The sequence below is a fragment of the Anomaloglossus baeobatrachus genome, chromosome 6 (genome assembly GCF_048569485.1).
Source record: "Anomaloglossus baeobatrachus isolate aAnoBae1 chromosome 6, aAnoBae1.hap1, whole genome shotgun sequence".
Taxonomy (NCBI): domain Eukaryota; kingdom Metazoa; phylum Chordata; class Amphibia; order Anura; family Aromobatidae; genus Anomaloglossus; species Anomaloglossus baeobatrachus.
Window position 1 is genome coordinate 216,056,407 of NC_134358.1, and position 21,045 is coordinate 216,077,451.

General features: G+C 44.0%; 1 protein-coding gene across 3 annotated transcripts in view; it reads left to right on the top strand.

Annotated features, from left to right (window-relative positions):
- RIPOR2 (RHO family interacting cell polarization regulator 2) overlaps positions 1 to 21,045 on the top strand; it is a 243,360-nt gene that overhangs the window by 119,902 nt on the left and 102,413 nt on the right. The window lies entirely within an intron of this gene.

Here is a 21,045-nt window from a genome sequence, read left to right on the forward strand (position 1 = left end):
AAAGCACGATCACACTGAAAGATTACCGTGAATGAGTTTTCCCTTTTTATTTAACTCTTTCATGCCCGGATGAATTTCGGGTTTTTTTTGTTTGTTTTTTTTTCCTCTCTTACTCCACTTCAAATAGGCACAACTTTTTTGTTTTTGCGCTTGAAATATCCTGCAGAAAACAAGCCTTCATATGGCGGAGTTCTGGTTTTGAAGGACCTCATTCACTTTACTACGTAATATTCTCAAAAGCACAAAAACTCTAAGGCTAGGAACGCACTTTGCGTTCACCTACTTGCAGTTTAGAACGCTTGGGCTTAATTGATTTGACCAAAGTTGCCTTTTTCTGAAATTTAGCGCTGAAAACGCATGCGTATTTACCGCGTTTTCGATGCGTTTTTAGCGCTTTTTACATGCGTTTTCTCCTGCGTTTTGACAGATGCGTTTTGAACATCAAGACACTGTCTAATAAAGTTTAACCAGTCAAAAAGAAAGAAAAAAGATATTAAAAAAAGTAAAAAATGTATATTAATCGGAAAAATAATAAAAATAGATATAATTCATAAAATTATAGCGGTAATATACATTTTATCGGAAATATAGCAATAAATGCATATTTTTCATAAATTTAATTGTCGGATTTTGTGTGTGTAAAGGGACATATGAAATCATAATTTTGATGTCCAAAAAGCATGCGTTTTGGTAGTCCAAAACGCATGTTTTCTGCAATGAAAAAGCAGGTAAAACGCATGAATTTGAAGGAATCTTGGTTTTTGCCATTTCTCATTGATTTCAATGTTAGCAAAATGCTGCAGGAATGGCAAAAACAATTGACATGCTGCTTCTTTGAACGCATGTTTTTTGCCACAAATTATGCAAATTAAACGCAGCATTTTAAAACGCAAAGTGCGGTCAGGAAATCATAATTTTCCATTGACTATCGTGGAAAACCAAAACGCATGCCTTTTGGCATGAAACCGCTGCAGCTCAAAACGCTGCAGAAACGCAGGTAAAAACGCAAAGTGCGTTCCTAGCCTTAATGTAGTGAAAGCCACTCCATTCTACCATTTTGTGGTTTGACTCAGGAAAATGTATAAATGTGCATAATTACAATTATTACAATATATTCTATATTTTTACCCCTCCTTAAATCACTTTTGCTTGGGCTCCACATTTTAAAAAGGACATTCAGAAGTTAGTCAGTTCAAAGGCGGCTAACTAGATTACTACAAGAAATGGAAGGCCTCCATATGATGACAGGTTGAAAAAGTCAGATATGTTTAGCTTATAAAAAAGACGTCTCAGAGGAGATCTCATTTATATGTATAAATATATGTGTGGTCAATATAAATGACTGGCACATGACTTATTCCTTCCAAAGACAATACTAAGGACCAGGGGGCACTCACTGCGAGTGGAAGAAAAGCGATCCCGACAGCTAAATAGGAAAGGGTTCTTTACAGTTAGAGCAGTCAGACTGTGGAATGCCCTACCACAAGAGGTAGTAATGGCAGATACTATAACGGCTTTTAAAAAAGGGCTGGATGATTTCTTCAGTACATACAACATTGTTGGTTATAAGTGACTTAGTGACCAAATGTAGAACTGGTGGAGGAAGGTTGAACAAAATGGACCTAGGTCTTTTTTCCACCTAAGTAACTATGTAACTTGACGCAGATAGTGAGGCTCCTGACTGACTATCCACTATTATTGAGGCATCTTCCTATTCATGTACCCATCTGCTTTGTGATAGTCTAGTGTGTGAGCGATTCAGTGACCATTTGCGATCTTACAACTATGTCCGACATGTTCAGACCCTCTCCCTGACCTAAACACTTTATTTCTTGAATTTTCCTTTTTTTTTCCTCCATTTCTTCCAGGTACTGTCATTTTTTTTGTTTTTTAATTTATTTTTTTGGACATCTTTTAAGAAGAAAAAAAATAAAAGCACTCCAAAAATTAAAGAAAAAAATAGACATTTGATAGCCCATAAGGCATTGCGATGTTCACTTCCAGGGAACCTTACTCAAGTAATGAATTAGTGCAGACAGGAAGTATATAGAACAAGATGATGACTTCTTACAATCAATAAAGTAAAAATGTAATAACATTCATAATTAATAATTTAATTTACATTGTAAGGTGCATATAAGATCACAAATCACCTAATATTATATAAAGTGTATAGTGCCTCAAAGTGGTATAGTTCTAAATGATAATTAACACACCAGTATACTTTATGGTTCTAATTAGAGATGATGGAATACCTCAAATATTCGGCTTTGCGGATATTTGCCGAAATAGGTCACAGCTATTCGACTATTCACGAATATTCGATGCGCAATGTAAGTCTATGGGAAACTCGAATAACAACTATTCGGAACTATTCGGGCTTCCCATAGACTTACATTGCACATTGAATATTCGCATAGCGGCGACCTATTCGTTGGATATTCGCCAAGCCGAATATTTGAGGTATTCGATCATCCCTAATTATAATGCATGGCTCCCCCAGATATGCTTATTATATGTGATATATATGTATATATTGGTGTCCTCTTAGAGCTACCGTGCACGTCTCAGCGTGTCACAGTGATTCTGCCAATAGCTGCATCTGTACTTATGATGTGAAACACGCGAATGCACATGATGCGCTAAGCAGCTACAGGCATCAATTTGATAAGGTAAACGTTTCCATACATTCATGTAGCTGTGCAGAGGCACAGGAACCTCCTAAAGAAGCCATCTTAAGTGAGGTAAACCACGCCAGCATAGTATATGGCACATTTGTGTACAAATCATAACAGTCTTCAGCCTTCAATAATAAAACAACAAGTGCTATGTTTCCCCAGTAGCACTATGAGATCGGTAAATTAGGTCAAAGCACAAGGGAACCCACATCTCAAGTCACAGACTGCTCCTATTCCAGAACCAGATGACCGTAGTACATGTGGCTGTAGTCTAGATTCTCCTGGGTCCAGTACTCTAGTCACGCCCCAAAGCGATGATAATGGGTATCAATACATATATAATGACTGCAATATCTCATTTCTCAATCAATAAAACTATATAGATTGCAAAAAAAAATATTTAAGGTTATTAACCATTGGCAAAAAAATTGCAAAAATATCAACAAAAATTAAACAAATATATTTATGATCTATTGTAAAAGGATAACACTGCATCTCCTATTTTGCACGTGGTGAGCTAATAAAAAAAAATAATTGAAATCTATTAACGGTTAATTATATAGGATACATACGTACATAATTCATATTCCAAAATATGCCACTAGAGGGTGATAGACACATTCTAAGATAAGAATATAATAATTCTACAATATAGCATTAATTTTGTATTCAATATTTAGGCCATTTGGTTTTAAAATATTTAATCTGTAAATCCATTCTAGTTTGTGTTTTTATAGCACAACTGTCAACAACTCTTCTTTGTGGGGGGACAAAATCTATGATCTGAAATTTCAGTTGTCTTTTGGTATGACCCATTTCTATAAGGTGCTTAGATACTGGAAGGCGTGATATTTTCTTACTTATTATATATCGGTGATGGTTGATTCTAGTCTTGAAATCCCATGTAGTTTCACCAACATACAATAAGGAACATGGATATTGGAGGACATTCACACTTACGTGCAAAAAGGTGACCCTGACAATGTTTTGACCTTTTATCTTTCAGGCTCCATATCTCCTCATCCACTACAGCTGTAAGCATGAGATTATTTTCATTTTATAGACCATCATCTTGACTATAGGCGGCGTTACACGCTACGATATATCGTGCGATCACACCCGCCCCGTCGTTTGTGCGTCACGGGCAATTCGTTGCCCGTGGCACACAATGTCGTTAACCCCTGTCACACGTGCTTACCTCCCTAACGACGTCGCTGTGGGCGGCGAACATCCTCTTCCTGAAGGGGGTGGGACGTTCTGCGTCACACAGCGGCCGCCCAATAGAAGCGGAGGGCTGGAGATGAGCGGCTGGAACACCCCGCCCACCTCCTTCCTTCCTCATTGCCGGCGGGATGCAGGTAAGCTGTGTTCGTCGTTCCCGGGGTGTCACACGTAGCGATGTGTGGTGCCTCAGGAACGACGAACAACCGGCGCGCAGAAGGAGGAACGACATTATGAAAATGAACTATGTGTCAACGAGCAACGATAAGGTGAGTATTTTTGCTCGTTAACAGTCTTTCGGAGGGGTCACACGCTACGACATCTCTAACGATGCCGGATGTGCGTCACGGAATCCGTGACCCCGACTACATATCGTTATATATATCGTAGCGTGTGACGGGGCCTTATCTCATATATAAATATGTGACTTGCAACAACTTGGCATATGATTTAGTTATGCAAATTCTTATAACACTGGATTGTTACTGTTTTGCTCCTAAAAATCTAAATTTACATTTTTATTTGTCAATATTTTGTAAATCCACCTTTTTGGCTTTCAACGCTACCTGAATACTAATGGATATGCTCTATCAGATTCAAGCATGTCTCAACCAAAATCTGACCTTAGGTATTTACTAAACGTTCCCAATGTTAGTGCATACTGGTCGACTCACTTGGGTGTGTGTATACAGCATTTTCACAAGTGTTTGATTGGGTTCAGGTCTGGGGTCTGTGAAGGCCAATCCAGCACCTCTACTTCATTGTCATTAAGCTGTTTCTTCCCAAATCTTGATGTATGCTTCTTGTTGCCCTGCTGGGACATGCTTTTCATACTCTTAGTATTTGAGTGTACAAAGTAACTCGGCTTATAGGATACTAACCTACAGCTCTGCATTGAGACCACCATCGATCCTGGTCAAGTATCCAATGCTTTTGGCTGTGAAACACCTCCATATCACCAGACTTCCTCCACTGAATTTGACCGTTCCTTTAATTTCTTGATCTGTTAGCCCATTTTCCCTTGTTTCTCCCAGACCCATGTGCATCCATTAGAGCCTAGTCTATTGACTTGTCTCTCATTGCTCCAAATTACCCATTTCCAATCATATACTGTCAACTTTTTGTATTGTTTTTGCAAATTAGAGGTGACTTTTCTAATGACCATATTGAAGTCAAGGCTTTTTCACCTTTTTTCTGCCAACTTTTCAGATTTGTGTAACGTGCGTCGCACAGTGCTTGTATGGAGGTCTGTGATCTCACTATTACAAAGCATGCGAGCCACCTCCACTGCTGTTTGTCACACAACAATATTTTGCCCTAAAGGCCACCTCTTTGCTTTTGACTGGATGGATGGGCTTCATTTCATATTCTTACAACTGTCATGTCACTCACATGATGGAGTTTGGCAATTTTCTTGCCTGAGAGACCACTATTAAAGAGCTGGATGAAGCTGTTCTTTTTTTCTTGGCAAATCTTTTTCATGGCTGCTTCTTTATTCGAACCAGTGACCTTTTGGTTTGAAATCAACCAAATAACACACTAAGCTATTGGGGAATGTGAAAACTGGTTGTAATTTGTAGTACATAGGAAGAAAGATTTTTCAAACGCCATAAGCAAAACCGTAACAATGCCAAGAATCTGCATAACTAATCATATGCTAAATAGTTCCAAGACAAATTTATGTATGAGATAGCAAAGATTGCCTAATAAAATGAAGGTAGTCTAGCTCTCAAAGCTGCAGTGGATGGTGAGATATGGAGCCTAAAAATCAAAAGTTCACAACTTTGTTACCCTTTTGCTAGTCAGTGTATGACCTATTCAGAATTACATGTCAAATAATGTTTTATGTCTTTAAATGATATTGGTTGCTGGTTGGGTAACCTTAGTGCCTTTACGCATTAGGGAGAATTTACACATGACAGACATAGGAAACATATATTTTATTTATTTATTTTTTTTTAGGGTGCCAATATCTGAATGTATAACAAATGATTCTTTTAGATTTTTAGTTCTTTTATAAGAAAATTAATGATGGGTTTTTAAATTCTAGAATATCTGATAAACAATTCAAAATTTTCTAGTGTTTTCTAATTATATATGCAATTTTTTTTTCTTTTTTACTTTACTTTATTCTTTGTAGGTGGAAACCATTAGCATTCTGTTAAAATTACTTTATTCTGGTTACTAGACATTATATTTGTTTAAGTTAATCTTTACGCATCAATTTACTTAATTTTGTCTTTTAATAATTATCTAGGATTGCCTCTCTCAAAATTTCTAAAATTCTCAAACATATTTCCTACAGTAGTTTGTGGTTCATCCCTATCACTAACAATTCTTCGCACTCTTAAAATTTGGCTGCATGATATTAATTGTACCATTTTCTCCAGATGATGACGACAATCTTTTGATCTGTTGGTTACACTTTGTAAGATGGCAATCGGCTACATTGTAAATGGCTGGTATGTACCACAGAAGTGCTGTAAATCTGGAGGTCCATTTTGGTATTTGCAATGCCACAAGTTTTGTTAAGGCATTCATAAGGGCCAGGTTTACAGATGGCTACAGAGATGAGTGGGTTTGGCCATATACATACCTCCACCCATGGGTGTCTCATGTGTTTTAATGAGACTGTTTGTTTGGCACATGGCAGTGTGTGATAAGTAACAGCTAAAATGGGTATTAAAACATCACTGAAGGGACCCCCTTGGAGAAGAGAGGGTTCACTTTGACTGGTGTCAGTGAGTGGAGCTGGCCATAGCCTACACCCCACACTAACCTGTGTGGGTGTACCGTGAGGTAACTGACTTGAAAGCTGTGTGTATTAAAACTGGCTGGGGTCAGTGGGATACTAAGTGAAAGACTGTATCCGAACCAGTGCAGGTGTACCATGGATGTAACTGACTATAAATCCGTGTTATTGTGTTCCGGAGGAAGCGCTTTGTGGTGAATTAATAAACCTCTTGAACTTTTAATAAGTGCGTTACTGTGTGCTACATCTAATACGCAGTTACGTGAGTGACCACCATCACGTAAGTAAGTGAAATCTCACAATATGAAGAGATGTGTTAAATTTCCCATTAGTTTGTGTCACTAAGACATCCAAACACTGATTTTTGGATTGTGAGCTGATTAAAATAAATGTAATAGTTGGATCAGTTTGATGTAAGTATAAATTTATATTCCTGTAACAAATTTAGGGTATCTCTCCACAGGGGGAAGATATCATCTATGTATCTCCACCACTTCAGGACATACTTAAAATGATATGATACACAGACAAGATCCTCCTCCAGCATTATGACTACATTTGCGTATGCCGGTGCCATACTTGCCCCATGGTTGTCCTTCGTTTTTGTTGAAAACAAATAATCACAAATATTTTTGTTTTAAGTACAATATCTAATTGACAATTTGTTATAGCCATCCAAAAAATATGTAGTCATAAGTTTTCTTTTAACTGCTCCAATACCTTTTTCATGATAAATTGAAGTATATAAAGATAAAACATTAAACAAGGCCATTATGGTGTCTTTGGTAATTGTTACTCACACAACTTGGATAAAAGAAATCCATAGTGTCTTTGATATATGAAGATTTATTTTTAGCTAACTGATTTAGGACTTTATCTAGAAAGATTCATATTTTATTTAAAAAAAATCATATCTATCCCGGACACAATAGATCAGTCAGGTGGATCAATTAAAGACTTATGTATTTTTGGTAATATATAAAATACTGGTGTAATGGGATGATCCACTATCAAAAATTCATATAAATCCTGATCTGTGGGATACCTGAATCCTCATACATTGATCCTTATCTAATGAGACCATTATATTTGGCCTTATCCAAAGCCATTATTATACTTTTCAAAACATCAAATTTCAGTTCAGAATTTTATTTTTGACATTCTCATCATTCAATTGCTTCTTAATTTCTGAAATGTAGGAACCTTGTCCACGACTATGACAGCGCCCCCTTTATCGCCAAGTTTTTCTATGATGCGGTTTTCATGGGAGAGTTCCATAATGGCCCTAAATTTCTTTATAGTCACATTAGGATGGTTGAAATGTTTTTCAGTATTATTTTTTATTATATTGATGTCACATTTTACTGCTGAAATAAAAAAAAGCATCAATAACCGGAATGTTAATTGGTGGAAGAAAACTGCAGGAATTTAATTTTATATTAATTTATATTTAATTTAAAATTGAAAAATTAAAATTGTACAATCAATACTATGCAGCCATGTCTAATAACCAGGATAAAAGTAATTTTAATAGGCTTCCAATTTCCATCTATGGAGAAGTAGAGAAGTAAAGAAATCTCATATATTAATAAAAAGAAATATTTTTAGGAGCAAAAAACAGTAACAATGCAGTGACATGACAAGAATAAACATGGTTGTCTATAAAATGAAGGTAGTCTCGCATTTGAAACTAAGTGGATGGTGAGATATGGAGCCTGAAAGTTAAAAGTTCATCAGTGTGCATGTCTTCCAGTGTCAATGTTCCTTATTGTATGTTGGTGAAACTACATGGGATAGAATCAACCAGCACCGATATGCAATAAGGAAGAAATGATTGGACCTTCTAGAATCTTATTACTTTATAGAAATGGGTCATACCAAGAAACAACTGAAATATCGTATCATAGATTTTGTCCCCCCACAAAGATGTGGTGACCTAGTTTATGCATTAAAACACAAAGAACTAAAATGGATTTACAGATTAAATACTTTAAAACCAAATAGCTTTCAATTTTAAATTCAACATTTAGGCTATTTTGTAGAATTATTTGTTTATACCTTATCCCTTCCTACACCAGTTACAGCACCCCCTCCGCCTCATCCTCCATTTCTGAATTGTCGTCACAATTAGTCGCAAGCTGGAAGCACTGCAGCACTTCATGGGTGAAGCGACAACAAGCTCTGCTAACGCAGTAGACAGATCTGTGGCTCTCGTCGCAGAACCTCCAACAAGGCACGATCGTGTATAATAATGGCCGTAATCTGGTGGGAGCTCTGAAGCTTGGCAAGCCACAACAGGTACCATGCCTGGCCCACGTGCTCAACTTAAGGCCACTTTACACACAGAGATAAATCTTTGGCAGATCTGTGGTTGCAGTGAAATCATGGACATATTGTTCCATTTGTACACCGTCACAAACCTGGTACTGATTGTCCACAATTTCACTGCAACCACAGATCTGCCGCAGATTTATCTCTGTGTGTAAAGTGGCCTTTAGTGATTCAGCAGTTTCAGATTTGCATGAGTTACTTGTCAAGGTAAGCCTACTGATACAGTAATTTGTCAGGAGGTGTAGATTAGGTGCAGGAATATGGTGTAATAAAATTTTAGCACCAAATCTGCATCTCTTGACAAAAACAAAATCCGTTTTCTATGAGGAGATGGAAGTCTGTGAACTCACTAAAAGTTATTTGGTATTCAAAGAAGAAGAAAAAAGCCACGATCTAAAGGGCGCTGCTCACAAGGGAGATGGGAGATAAAATAGTGGAGATTTATTTGAGCTACAACGCGTTTCAGGGATGCAATAATACAATAATTTCCCCCTTCCTCAGGTAGCATAAAGATACAAGTGTAGCAGACACATTATATAATATAATATAATGAAAGGATATGATAATGCACAGACCCTCCCTCAGTGTTTGTCAGACTGACATAGGGTCACACTGAGGCATATCTGGGCCATGCAGTGTCATGCCCTGAACCAATGCATATCAGATAGGGCTGTGAAACACTAACTATGAGTTGCTGACACTCTATTAAGCGAGCTGGTGCCTGTGGTCTGCACATGTGGTGTCTATCAAACGTGGTGCTGACATAGAGACATTTTTGGCACAGCTTTAACATATATGGTCTGGGATTAGGGACCAGAGTGTTCTGTTTATCTCCTGATGAATGTCACCATCATAGGCGAGAGGAAACGCGTTTAGGTATTGAGGCTATCAGTAAATATAATCAGAATAGGCAGTAGAATTGAAACTGCATTAACTCTATATAATAGAGATTGTTCTAATGAGCTGGAGGAGTTGTTTAATATTGTAGGTTATAGTACCATTCCCTACACCCCAGCAGCAATCTAGTTGCTGACTTGAATAACTGGATATGGGGGGGAGATGAAGAATGAGCTCTACCCCAGGTCTTATTGATGTAAACCTGACCCTGGATAGGGAATTTTTATTATAGGAACCAACACTCCTAACATTCATTATAATAGGACTGAGTAAAGGATATTGGGGAGAAGTGTGAATTCGGGGACAGATGTCCTACTCCTGCACACATAATATCCTTTTCTAGTATATAGAAGAGTCTCAATTGACTTCTTCCCCAGTCGTTCTGGGACATCTAGAACATCATTATACTAGCCTACAAATATATTTAATAGGCGATAGTGAACTGGTAGCCTATAGTTTGGGGTGTTTATGGTTCTCACTATACTAGAGGGACATGCTTTGAAGATTTGTGGCCTTATTGTGTGGCAGTAGCATATATGAGTCTGCATAAGCATAATTATTGTTCAGGCCTCGACATATTTTATAGAATGAACTGTAGCAGCTTTGATTTGAGATAACAACTACCAGTCTACCTGCTATTCTTGTATCTGAACCCGGTTACTTTTAACTGTGTGTTTCAGATAGGCTTCAAAATTGTGTGGAATTATCAAACATTTTTTAATAGTATTTAATAATAAAGGTTATATTTTATTGCACTGTCCACACAGCCAGTGAATCTGTGATTGGAAGCAGTCAGCTGACATTAAGGGAGGAGACGAGTCTGCCTGCAACCAATCACAGATGCTGGTGGGTGGGGAAAGCAGTGCATATGTATGAGCCTATTGCGCGGCCCAAGAAGTCAATAGGCGGCTCCGGGAGCAGTTACAGCCGTTCAATAGCCTCGGTGAGTACAGCGCGCCTGCTCCTATCCCTTCTACCACCATTTTAATCGCCGGATTCTGGTCCCCATAGACATATGGGAACCGGCGGCCAGATATCTTGGATCAATTTCGGACCGGAGCTGATTTTATTATTTTATTTATTTATGGAAGTCTTGTTAGTCCTGTGGATCCTGGATATCTGAAAGTTTGCCCATTACAAATGCTGAGTCTTTTTCCTTTTTATTTTTTTTTTTGTCATTTATATAATTTATTTATTGCTTGAAAAATGAGATATTGCTGTCACATGTGTATTGATGCCCATTAAACATCTCTTTGGGGCATGACTAGAGTACTGGACCTGGGAGTATCTAGCCTAGAGCCATATGTACTACGGTCATCTGGTTCTGGAATAGGAGCAGTCAGAAGGGCAGTGAGCCCCATAGGGGTGAATGGACCCCATGACGATCGGGAAGGTGCAAGGTTAGGAAAGGGTTAATAGGTTTGCATGGGATGGGGGATGTGTGGGAGTACAGGATTGGTAGTAGGGAGCTGTAAGGGGATTGGGGGGGAGCAAGGAAGGGGTGGGGTGTTGGGAGAGGTATAAGAGAGGGGGGGGGTGCTGTTTACCTCCCCTTTCGTCGATTGATCTTTGTGTCCCAGGACGTAGTGCTGCTGCTGCTTCCTGCCATGGCTGCCCTTGCTGAACTGCTGGAGATGGTGCGGGGGGCCTCCGAGGTAGTGGGAGTGGATGCCCTGAGGCAGCAGCTGGCAGCGGTCTGTGGGGCTGGAGCGGCGCCGCCTGCTGTTCCAGCGCCCGGGCCGTGGCTACGTGCTCGGCGGGCGCGACCGCCGGAGCGCTACTCTCCCAGCTGGAGGGGGAGAATCAGATCAAGGAGCCCCTGCGGGGACCCTCCGGAGCAGCGGCGGAGCCCGCCAACTAACCTAGGGGAGCAGCCGGCCACCGGGAGGAATCCGCGACGGAGATCCCGTGGGTCGGGGGTGGGCGGAGCCTCTGCGAGGCCCACTTCCGGTCCGCGGCCTGCGCAACACCAGACCGGAGCATGGATGACGGCAGCCCCCAGTGATGTGCCGGCTGGGGGTGGCGCTCGGCGTGCCGGATTGCCGGAGGAGACTCCCTGCAGGCCGCAGGGGAGAGCAACAGGACGGGGGACGGGAGCGGATGTGAGCGGCGAGGTCAGGAGATCGGAGGAGGGGTACGGTGGCCCGCAGGCACAGAGGAGATCGGTAGTCACGGTCCCCCCCGGCGAGGAGCGTGCTGGGGGTGGGTCCCGGCGAGGAGCAAGCTCGGCACGGCCTTCCGGCAGTCGGCAGGGAGGGAGCCCACTGAGGACGACAGGAGAAGGGGCGGCGCAGCAGGATATCACGATTACAGCGGGAAGAGACGGCGGCAGGGCGCCACGGCGGGAGAAAAGGAAGAGGTCAAGCAGGAGTCGCCCGGACGAGCGGGGTGCGGTGACCGTGGGGGTCGACGGCCGCCAGGTGCGGGCTGTCCCCTCGCTGGTCCCCCCTGAGGATTTCGGCAGCGCATCAGACTCCAGCGAGGAAGAAGGAGCAGCGGCAGGTCGGACGGAGCGGCAGCTGGAAGATCGCGGCACGGCTGTTCCGGCGTCGACTCAACGGCAGCCTGGTGAGCAGACAACAGAAATGTTACATGCTGTGGGTAGCGCGGGCGAGGGCGGGGGTTCCGTCGCGGGACGCGTTGCGCTGGGGGCGAGTGCGGTCGGGCAGTCTGGTTTACCGGGTCCAGAGTTTTGGGGGCAGCTTTTGGGGGTGTTGCAGGGGTTGTCTGCGGAACGGGGTAGTCGGACTGGGCCTGGGGCTCCGGTGGGGGCGTGGGTGGGCCCCACGGAGGTGGTGCGGACAGAAGCGCCGGTGCGCGATGTTGCGGCGGGGGACACGACCTCGGCGGCAGGTACGGGACAGGAGGCTGGTGGGGCGGCTTCCGTGGGTGCGAGTAAGGAGGCGGAAAAGGAAAAAGAAAAGGAGGATGAGGTAGTGCGTTTGGATGATAGGGCACGGAGTGAAATTTATGTGTGCTTTGAAGGGCAGTTAGGGGTTCATTTAAAAAAGGAGGTGAGGGAAAAGATTTGGAAGGGGGAGTATGTGGAAATTTTTTCCCTGCTTCCCTTGGAAAAGTTTAATTTGGATAAGGTGAAACCTAGTGATACAAAAAAGGGGAAGGAGGATGAGGAAAAACGGCGGTATAGGTTGATCCCGAGGACGTTTACCAATTGGTTGCAGGCCTTTGCTATCTTAGCCAGTGTGATCGGGGAAAAGGAGCCGGAGCATTGTTCCGCCCTATTTGGATATATGGACGCGATAGGGGAAGCGTATAGAGTATACGGCGGTTTGGGGTGGTTGAGATATGATGAGCAGTTCCGGCAGCGGAAGGCTCTGCGGCCGGGAGTCCAGTGGGGCCACAAGGATATTTCTTTGTGGATGCGGTTAATGACGGCGCCGGCTCAGCCCTTTCGAGGGGGTGCCGGGAGCCCGGGTGCGAGTGGCGGGTCCTCGGCTGGACAGAAAAAGGGAGCTTGTTGGCAGTATAACGAGGGACAGTGTAAGTTCGGGGCCTCTTGTCGGTTCAGACACGAGTGTTCCGGATGTGGAGGGTCCCACCCTCTGGCCAGGTGCTTCAAGAAAGGCAAAGGAAAGGCGGGGGAGGGGTCTGGAAAAAGGGAGGACACCAGTGAGGGTAGAGGCGATGCTTCCCTATTTAAGTAGATACCCGGATGTGCGGGCGGCGGAGTTGTTGGAACGTGGTTTTACAGAGGGCTTTCGGATTCCGTTTGAATCTGAGGCGCCGGTGTTTCGCCCGGGAAACTTGCGGTCCGCAAAAGAACATCCGGCGGTGGTGAAGGAAAAGCTGCAGAAGGAGGTGGAGTTGGGGAGGATGGCGGGCCCATTCCAGGACCCGCCATTCTCTAATTTACGGATTTCCCCCCTTGGGGTGGTACCTAAGAAGGAGCCGAACAAATTTCGGCTCATTCATCATTTATCTTATCCGGCGGGATTGTCGGTGAATGATGGGATATCACCGGAATTGTCGGCGGTATGTTATGTATCGTTCGATAGGGCCTTGGAGCTGGTAAGGGTAGCGGGGCGGGGGGCCCTGATGGCAAAGGCGGATGTGGAAGCAGCTTTTCGTTTACTCCCGGTGCATCCAGAGAGCTTTCATCTCTTAGGGTGTATGTGGGATGGTGAATACTATGTGGATCGTTGCCTGCCGATGGGCTGTTCCATTTCGTGTGCTTATTTTGAGGCATTCAGTACGTTTGTGGAATGGGTAGTCAAGGAGGTGGCAGGAGTCCATTCGGTGATTCACTATTTGGATGACTTCTTTTGCGTGGGTCCGGCGGGCTCTTCGGTTTGCTCCTTGTTGTTGTTTACGTTAGAGCGGATCGCGCGGAGCCTGGGTATTCCGTTGGCAAAAGACAAAACAGAAGGGCCGGTGACGGTATTATGTTTCTTAGGTATCGAAATTGATACACTGCCAATGGAATGCCGGTTGCCGGAGGGAAAGCTGTTGGATTTGAAGGCGTCGGTGCGGTTTTTGTCTCAGGCCAAGAAGGTGCGGTTGCGCGAGTTGCAGTCAGTGCTCGGAAAATTGAATTTCGCTTGTCGCATTATGCCGATGGGGCGGATATTTAATAGGAGACTGGCGAGCGCAACCGCAGGGGTAAAAGCTCCAAATCACTTTGTCAGAGTGACAAAAATGATGAAAGGGGATTTGTTGGTGTGGGAGGAGTTCTTGGACCGGTACAACGGTCGGACCCTTTGGATGAGCGAGGCGGTGTCCAATAGCCAGCTGGAATTGTACACGGATGCGGCTGGGGCGACAGGTTTTGGAGCAGTTTTTCAAACGCGTTGGTGTGTGGGAAAGTGGCCGCGGCGGTGGGTGGAAGCAGGTTTGGTGAGGAATTTGGCGCTGTTGGAATTGTTTCCCATTATTGTGGCGGTGGAGTTGTGGGGCCCTGTTTTTGCTGGAAGAAGGGTTTGCATGCATTGTGACAACATGGCGGTGGTGCATTCCATCAACGCACTGTCGGCAAAATCCCCGCCGGTTGTGGGGTATTTAAGGCATCTAGTGTTGCGTTGTTTGGAGTTAAACATTTGCGTGGTGGCTCGGCATGTGCCTGGGATTCGCAACGAGGTGGCTGATGCGCTATCACGGTTTCAGTTTTGCAGGTTCAGGAAGCTGGTGCCGGAAGCGGACGCGGAAGGGGAACCTTGCCCGAACTGGCTGTGGGACCTGGCATCGGTGTAGCTTTTGAGGGAATTCGGAGATCGGTGTCTGAGGCTACTTGGTGCCGATATCAGGCGGTGTGGCAGGAATGGGCAGAGTTGGAAAGTAGGGAGTTCATGGAGTCGGGTTACCAGGGTCGAGTGTTGGGGGTACTGATGTTAATAAGTGGGGATTTTTCGGAAGGCAGGTCTGTTTCGGTGATTGGTTGCAAGTTGGCGGCGTTGGCCTTTTTGTTCCAGATGCAAGGGGTTCGGGACGCGACTAAGGATTTTCTGGTGCGACAGGCGATGAAGGGTTTTCGAAAAGGGGCTCAGTCGCGTGACTGTAGGCGGCCGGTGTCATTGCCATTGTTGGTGCGTTTGGTGGGGTGTTTAGGGGAGTTGTGTTCGTCTCCTTATGAGCGGGTGTTGTTCTCGGTAGCTTTTGTACTGGCGTTTTTTGGGGCCTTTCGTATTGGCGAATTGGTCAGCCCGACTAAGCAAGCGATGGGTGGTTTGCTGTTGGGTGATGTGATGCTGGGGGAGGATAGAGTGGAATGTCGGCTTCGTTTTTCTAAGACGGATCAGAGGGGCCGGGGGCGTTTAGTAGTGTTGTACGCTTTACCGGGGCACCAGTTGTGCCCAGTGTTACATGTGTCAGAGTTTTTAAAGGTGCGCGGCGGTTACCCTGGTGTTTTTCTTAGACATACGGACGGATTGGCTTTGTCGCGGTATCAATTCAATGCGGTGCTGAAGATGGCTCTAGCAAGGGTGGGGGAGGAGCCACGTGAGTACGGGTCTCACTCCTTCCGGATTGGGGCGGCAACGGAGGCCGCCAGGTGGGGTTTGAGTGAGGATTGTATCCGGCGGATTGGGAGGTGGGAGTCTTCCAGGTTCCGTTTGTACATTAGGCCTCACTTGGTCAGGTGATGGTCAGGGGTGGGGGATTCAAGGTTGGTGTTAGATGCCGGTTTGTGGGCAATTTCTTGTGCTGTTGCTGTTTTTATTCGTGGTCTTTGTATTTTATAGGTCCATGCCTTGTGTGGATCCTCGGGCACTCCTATGTGTATTGGGGAGCGTTACGGGCGGATGTGCGGCGTGACGGTCGGCAGCTCGGAGTGTCGGTGTCGGAAGCTCGAGTAAAGTGGCTCGGAATTCGGGGCATGACCTGGGGTAGGGTGCGCCCTGAGGTGGCTTATTATAGCCGTATGGATCGTGTCCCTGATGTGTTAATTTTGCATGTGGGAGGGAACGATTTGGGAGTAAGGTCGGCGAGGGAATTGAAAAGGGATATAAAGCTGGACCTGTTACATTTGTGGAGGGTGTTCCCGGGCATAGTTATCGTTTGGTCGGACATTATAGCTCGGACGCAGTGGCGTTTTGGGAGGTCGGTGGACCGTATTAATAGGGCTCGGAGCAAGCTGAACCGGGCTATTGGCAGGTTTGTGGCGAGAAATGGTGGGTTGGTGGTGCGGCATAGAGAATTGGAGGAGTCCACGGAGCAGTATCTAAGGAGAGATGGGGTTCACCTGACTGATGTGGGTCTGGATTTATGGATGTTGGGTTTGAGGGATGGCCTAGAGCAAGCACTGGGGGTGTGGGGGGCCCGGGCCAAGTAAGGGTGTCACTTGGCCGGCCTGTGGCGGGGTGATAGGTCCGTCTGAGAGGTTGGGAGTACCGACAGTCGGCTTGTTGGTACGAAGTCGCTCAAGGGGAGTGGCTTCGGAGTGGATGGGAACTTGTGGGCGGAGGTCCCGCAGGTACTGGGTAGGGGTAATTAACGATGGAACGTTGTTACCCCTCACCTCGGGCCGGGTGGTCACGGCCGAGGTGGTCCTCTGGGCCGGTTTGGAGGTTACGGCCGGGGGGTTAGGAATGATGGTTTGCCTCTCGGACGGATCTATCGGTGTTTCTGGTTATACGGGTATATATATGTATAAGGTTAAGTTTAACAATTGAGTGGCATGTTGGGCCACAAGTTTGGTATACATATATACGGTAAAATAAAACTGTGGCCATTCCTGCAATAAAGTCGTGGTTCTCGTCTTCATTTAGGTAGATATGGTACGGGGGGTGTGTTTTACAGGATAACCTGCTTATCCCTTATAGATGCGTCATGTGACTTGAGATGTGGGTCCCCTTGTGCTTTGACCTAATTTATAGATCTCATAGTGCTATTGGGGAAACAATACTTGCTGTTCTATATAATTATTTAAAATTAGGTGATTTGTCAACTTGTATGCACTTAAAGGGAACCTGTCACCAGTTTTTTGCCCTATAAGCTGCGGCCACCACAACTGGGCTCTTATATACAGCATTCTAACATGCTGTATATAAGAGCCCAGGCCGCTGGGTATAACATAAAAAACACTTTATAATACTCACCTAGAAGGTCGCTCCAGTGCACAACGGTCAGATGGGGGGCGCCGTTCTACGGGACCGGCGCCTCCCCTTTCGGCCATCTTGGTCTTCCTTATTCTGAAACCGTGGTGCATGATGCGTCTACGTCATACACACGCACCGGCATTGAGTTCCTGCTGAGGTGCACTACAATACTTTGATCTGCCTTGAGCAGGGCAGATCAAGTGCGCCTGCGCAGGACCTCAGTGCCGGCGCGTGTGTATGACGTAGACTCCTCATGCACCGTGGCTTCAGAATTAGAAAGACCAAGATTGCCGAACGGGGAGGCGCCGGTCCCTGAGAACGGCGCCACCCATCCGACCGTTGTGTACCGGAATGATCTTCTATGTGAGTATTATAAAGTGTTGTTTATGTTATAGCCAGCGGCCTGGGCTCTTATGCAGCATTCTAACATGCTGTATATAAGAGCCCGGTGGTGGTGGCCACAGCTTATAGGAGAACACACTGGTGGGCCTTACTATGTAAATTGCACAGGACACTAATAATGGTGAATATTTTTAAAATTTTGACTTTGATTTTAAAATGATGTCATCGTGTTCTATATACTTCCTGTCTGCACTAATTCAATGCTTGAAATACGTTCCCTGGAACCAGAACATCGCCATGCCATATGGGCTAATAAATGTCCATTTTTTTTATTGTTCATTTTTGCAGTGCTACCCTTGTATTTTTCATATAAATATATATTATAAGAATAGATAATATAACTATTTTTTTATTATTTATTTATTTATTATTATTATTTATGGAGTGGGGGAGGTAGTCGTTATTTTCAAAGACCATAATATTCTCACTTTTTGTGAGGGTTTGGGTTTTTTTTTTTCATTTTGTTTTTATTCGTTGAAAAACTCGCAAAAAATATATTTACCGTATATATTTTTTACTGTGCGACAAATTCATTAAGTGCATACGTCATTTTGATTAATTTGGCGCAATAAACGTCAGCATATACCACAAGTTAATGAAAGAAAGGTGACTTAAATAAGAAGGCGAATGATGAATTGGCGCCTATATGACTGTTCAGGGCATTTAGGGAACAATGGAGGCTTATCTTGTCTCCTACAGATGTCGCACAATATAGTGAATTGCTGAGAAGGTAACTGCATACGCTCTCTTGCTTTCTCCTTTGTGCTTATCCATGTAACAGAGCTGCTATAAATAGAGAGCTTTTTTGTGCTAAATAACAGGGTTTCCAGCTGTCTTGCGGTTGGTTGTGTTGTAGGCAGTACATATCCGCTTCTCCTTCTCTGGTGACACCTGTTGTTCTGAGTCCTCTAATCTTTCCAAGTATTCTTCCTCTTTATAGAAAACCGATAGTTTTGCTCTGTATTCTCAATGGTTTTGTAGGGAACAGAAATTCCAAAAAACGTCTTCAATTCTGCATAGAAGAAATAAAAGTTGCAGCAAAAGTCTTAATCTTTTGGTATTTGCACAGCATCTGGTGCAGGAATTTATACACTATTTCTACATCTCTTGGCAGGAAAAACACACGTTTTTTGAGTGCATTAGGTGCAGGGTTTTTATGCATTTTTACATGCATCTGTGGTGCAGATTTTTCCCACTCATTAGTATGAGTGAAATCTGCTGCAAAAATACTGAAAGAATTGACATGTTACAGATTTAAATCTGCACCAAAGCTGCAAGAAGAAAATAAGCAAAGTGTGCATGAGACTACAGGATTCTTATTCACTTTGCCTGGATTAGGCTGCTTTCACACTACGTTTTTTTTAACATGCGTCATGAACGTTTTTTTTGCTGTAAAAGCGGATCCTGTTTTACAAAGAAAAATGCATGCAAACGCAAGTGTTATTTTGCAGGATCCTGTCACTTGAAGTGTATGGGCGGGCATTGGAGTCATGTGATCAGGAGTGAGGATAACTGAATGTGACAGACTGGGAGCCGGCGGCATTTGACAGCTGCGGAGGCTCGGAACCAAGGTAAACATCGGGTAACTTGCTTGGATACCCGATATTTACCTTGGTTACGAGCGTCTGCAGCTGCTAGGAGTCGGGCTCCCTGCACACGTAACCAAGGTAAATATCGGGTATCCAAGCAAGTTACGCGATGTTTACCTTGGTTACGAGCCTCCGCAGCTGTCAGGTGGGGGAGAGAGGGGAGGGGTAGAGAGAAACTGATCACACTAGGCTGGTTTCTGGGCATGCTCAGTAGAGCAAGCAGGATCCTGCCTATCAGCATGCCAGCGTTCACATGCGTTTGCGTGCAGTATAGTCAGGATCCAGCAATTTGCAGTATTTGGACGCAGCTCAAAAACGCTACAAGTAGCGTTTTTGAAAAAAGTTAAACTGCAAGTCGCTGGATCCTCACTATAACGCACACAGACGCAGGTGAACGCATGTTGACGCGAGTCCATTGCAAATGCATTGAAATGAAAACGCATTTGCACTGGATCCGTTTTTGCATTCTGAACATTTTTTTGACGCATGTTAAAAAAAACGTAGTGTGAAAGCAGCCTTAGGAAATAAAGAAAAAAACCCTCAGGAAAAAAAATGTGACATCTGCAACGTGTGCCCAGGCGCTAAGGGTCTTAATTAAGCTGCAGCTATATTATACAGAGAAAATATAAGATTCTTTGAAAAGTATTGAGATCAGATGTGTAAAGAATTTAATTCCCCATACTCTTAGGCTAGTTTCACACTTGCGTTGAACGGTATCCGTTGCATTGCGTTGTGTGACGGATGCAACGGATGTGTTGCATATAGTGGCACAATGGATGCTGGAAAACAGAATCCGTTTTGATTTTTTTTTTTTTTTTTTTACAGTTTTACCGGTGGCAGACTATTGTGAACGATCAGCTGATCGCTACCAGTAGCCGGCCGCCGTGTGATCAGCTGATCGCTCCCTGCAGCCGGGTGATCAGCTGATCGCTCCCTGCAGCCGGCCGCCGGGTGATCAGCTGAGAGCTGTCACTTGCCGGCGGGCAGGCGCTCAGCTGAACGTTCGGCCACCGCGAGCCAAAATAAAGTTTGTGATTTTATAACAAAAAAAAAAAAAACATGCGCAGTGAAATCCAGAGGATTCCGCTGCTCAAAACAACGTTACATGCTGCGTTCCTCCCGCTGAGCGGAAGCAACGGAGCGTCGCCCATCGGAAGCAACGCAGGTCCTTTTGGTACAATCAGTCAACCATACAAGTCTATGGGAAACAGCGGAATCCGTTAACGGATTCCGCTGTTTTCCAAAAGGGCGGATTGTAACGGAAGAAAAACAACGCAAGTGTGAAAGTACCCTTAATATAACTGTGTGTGTTTGGAATGCTAGGCATTCATAATCAAAAGGTACCAAAATGTAGTTTTAAAGGAGTATTCCCAAGTCAAAGATCCTATCCCAATATGTAGTAGGTGTAATGTAGGCATGGTTACGTCCAGTCATATAGTGATAGTTAATGGTCATAAACATTGATACCTAAGTTACTGTAATGCCCCGCAGATGAGGTAAGCGACTAATTAGGAGTCCTATACTACGTTTCTAATTGGAGGGATTTGCTAATGTGATAGGGTTACTCCCATCTCCAAAATCCGATCAATCAATTTTATTAAAGTATAATACAACTGTATTATAAG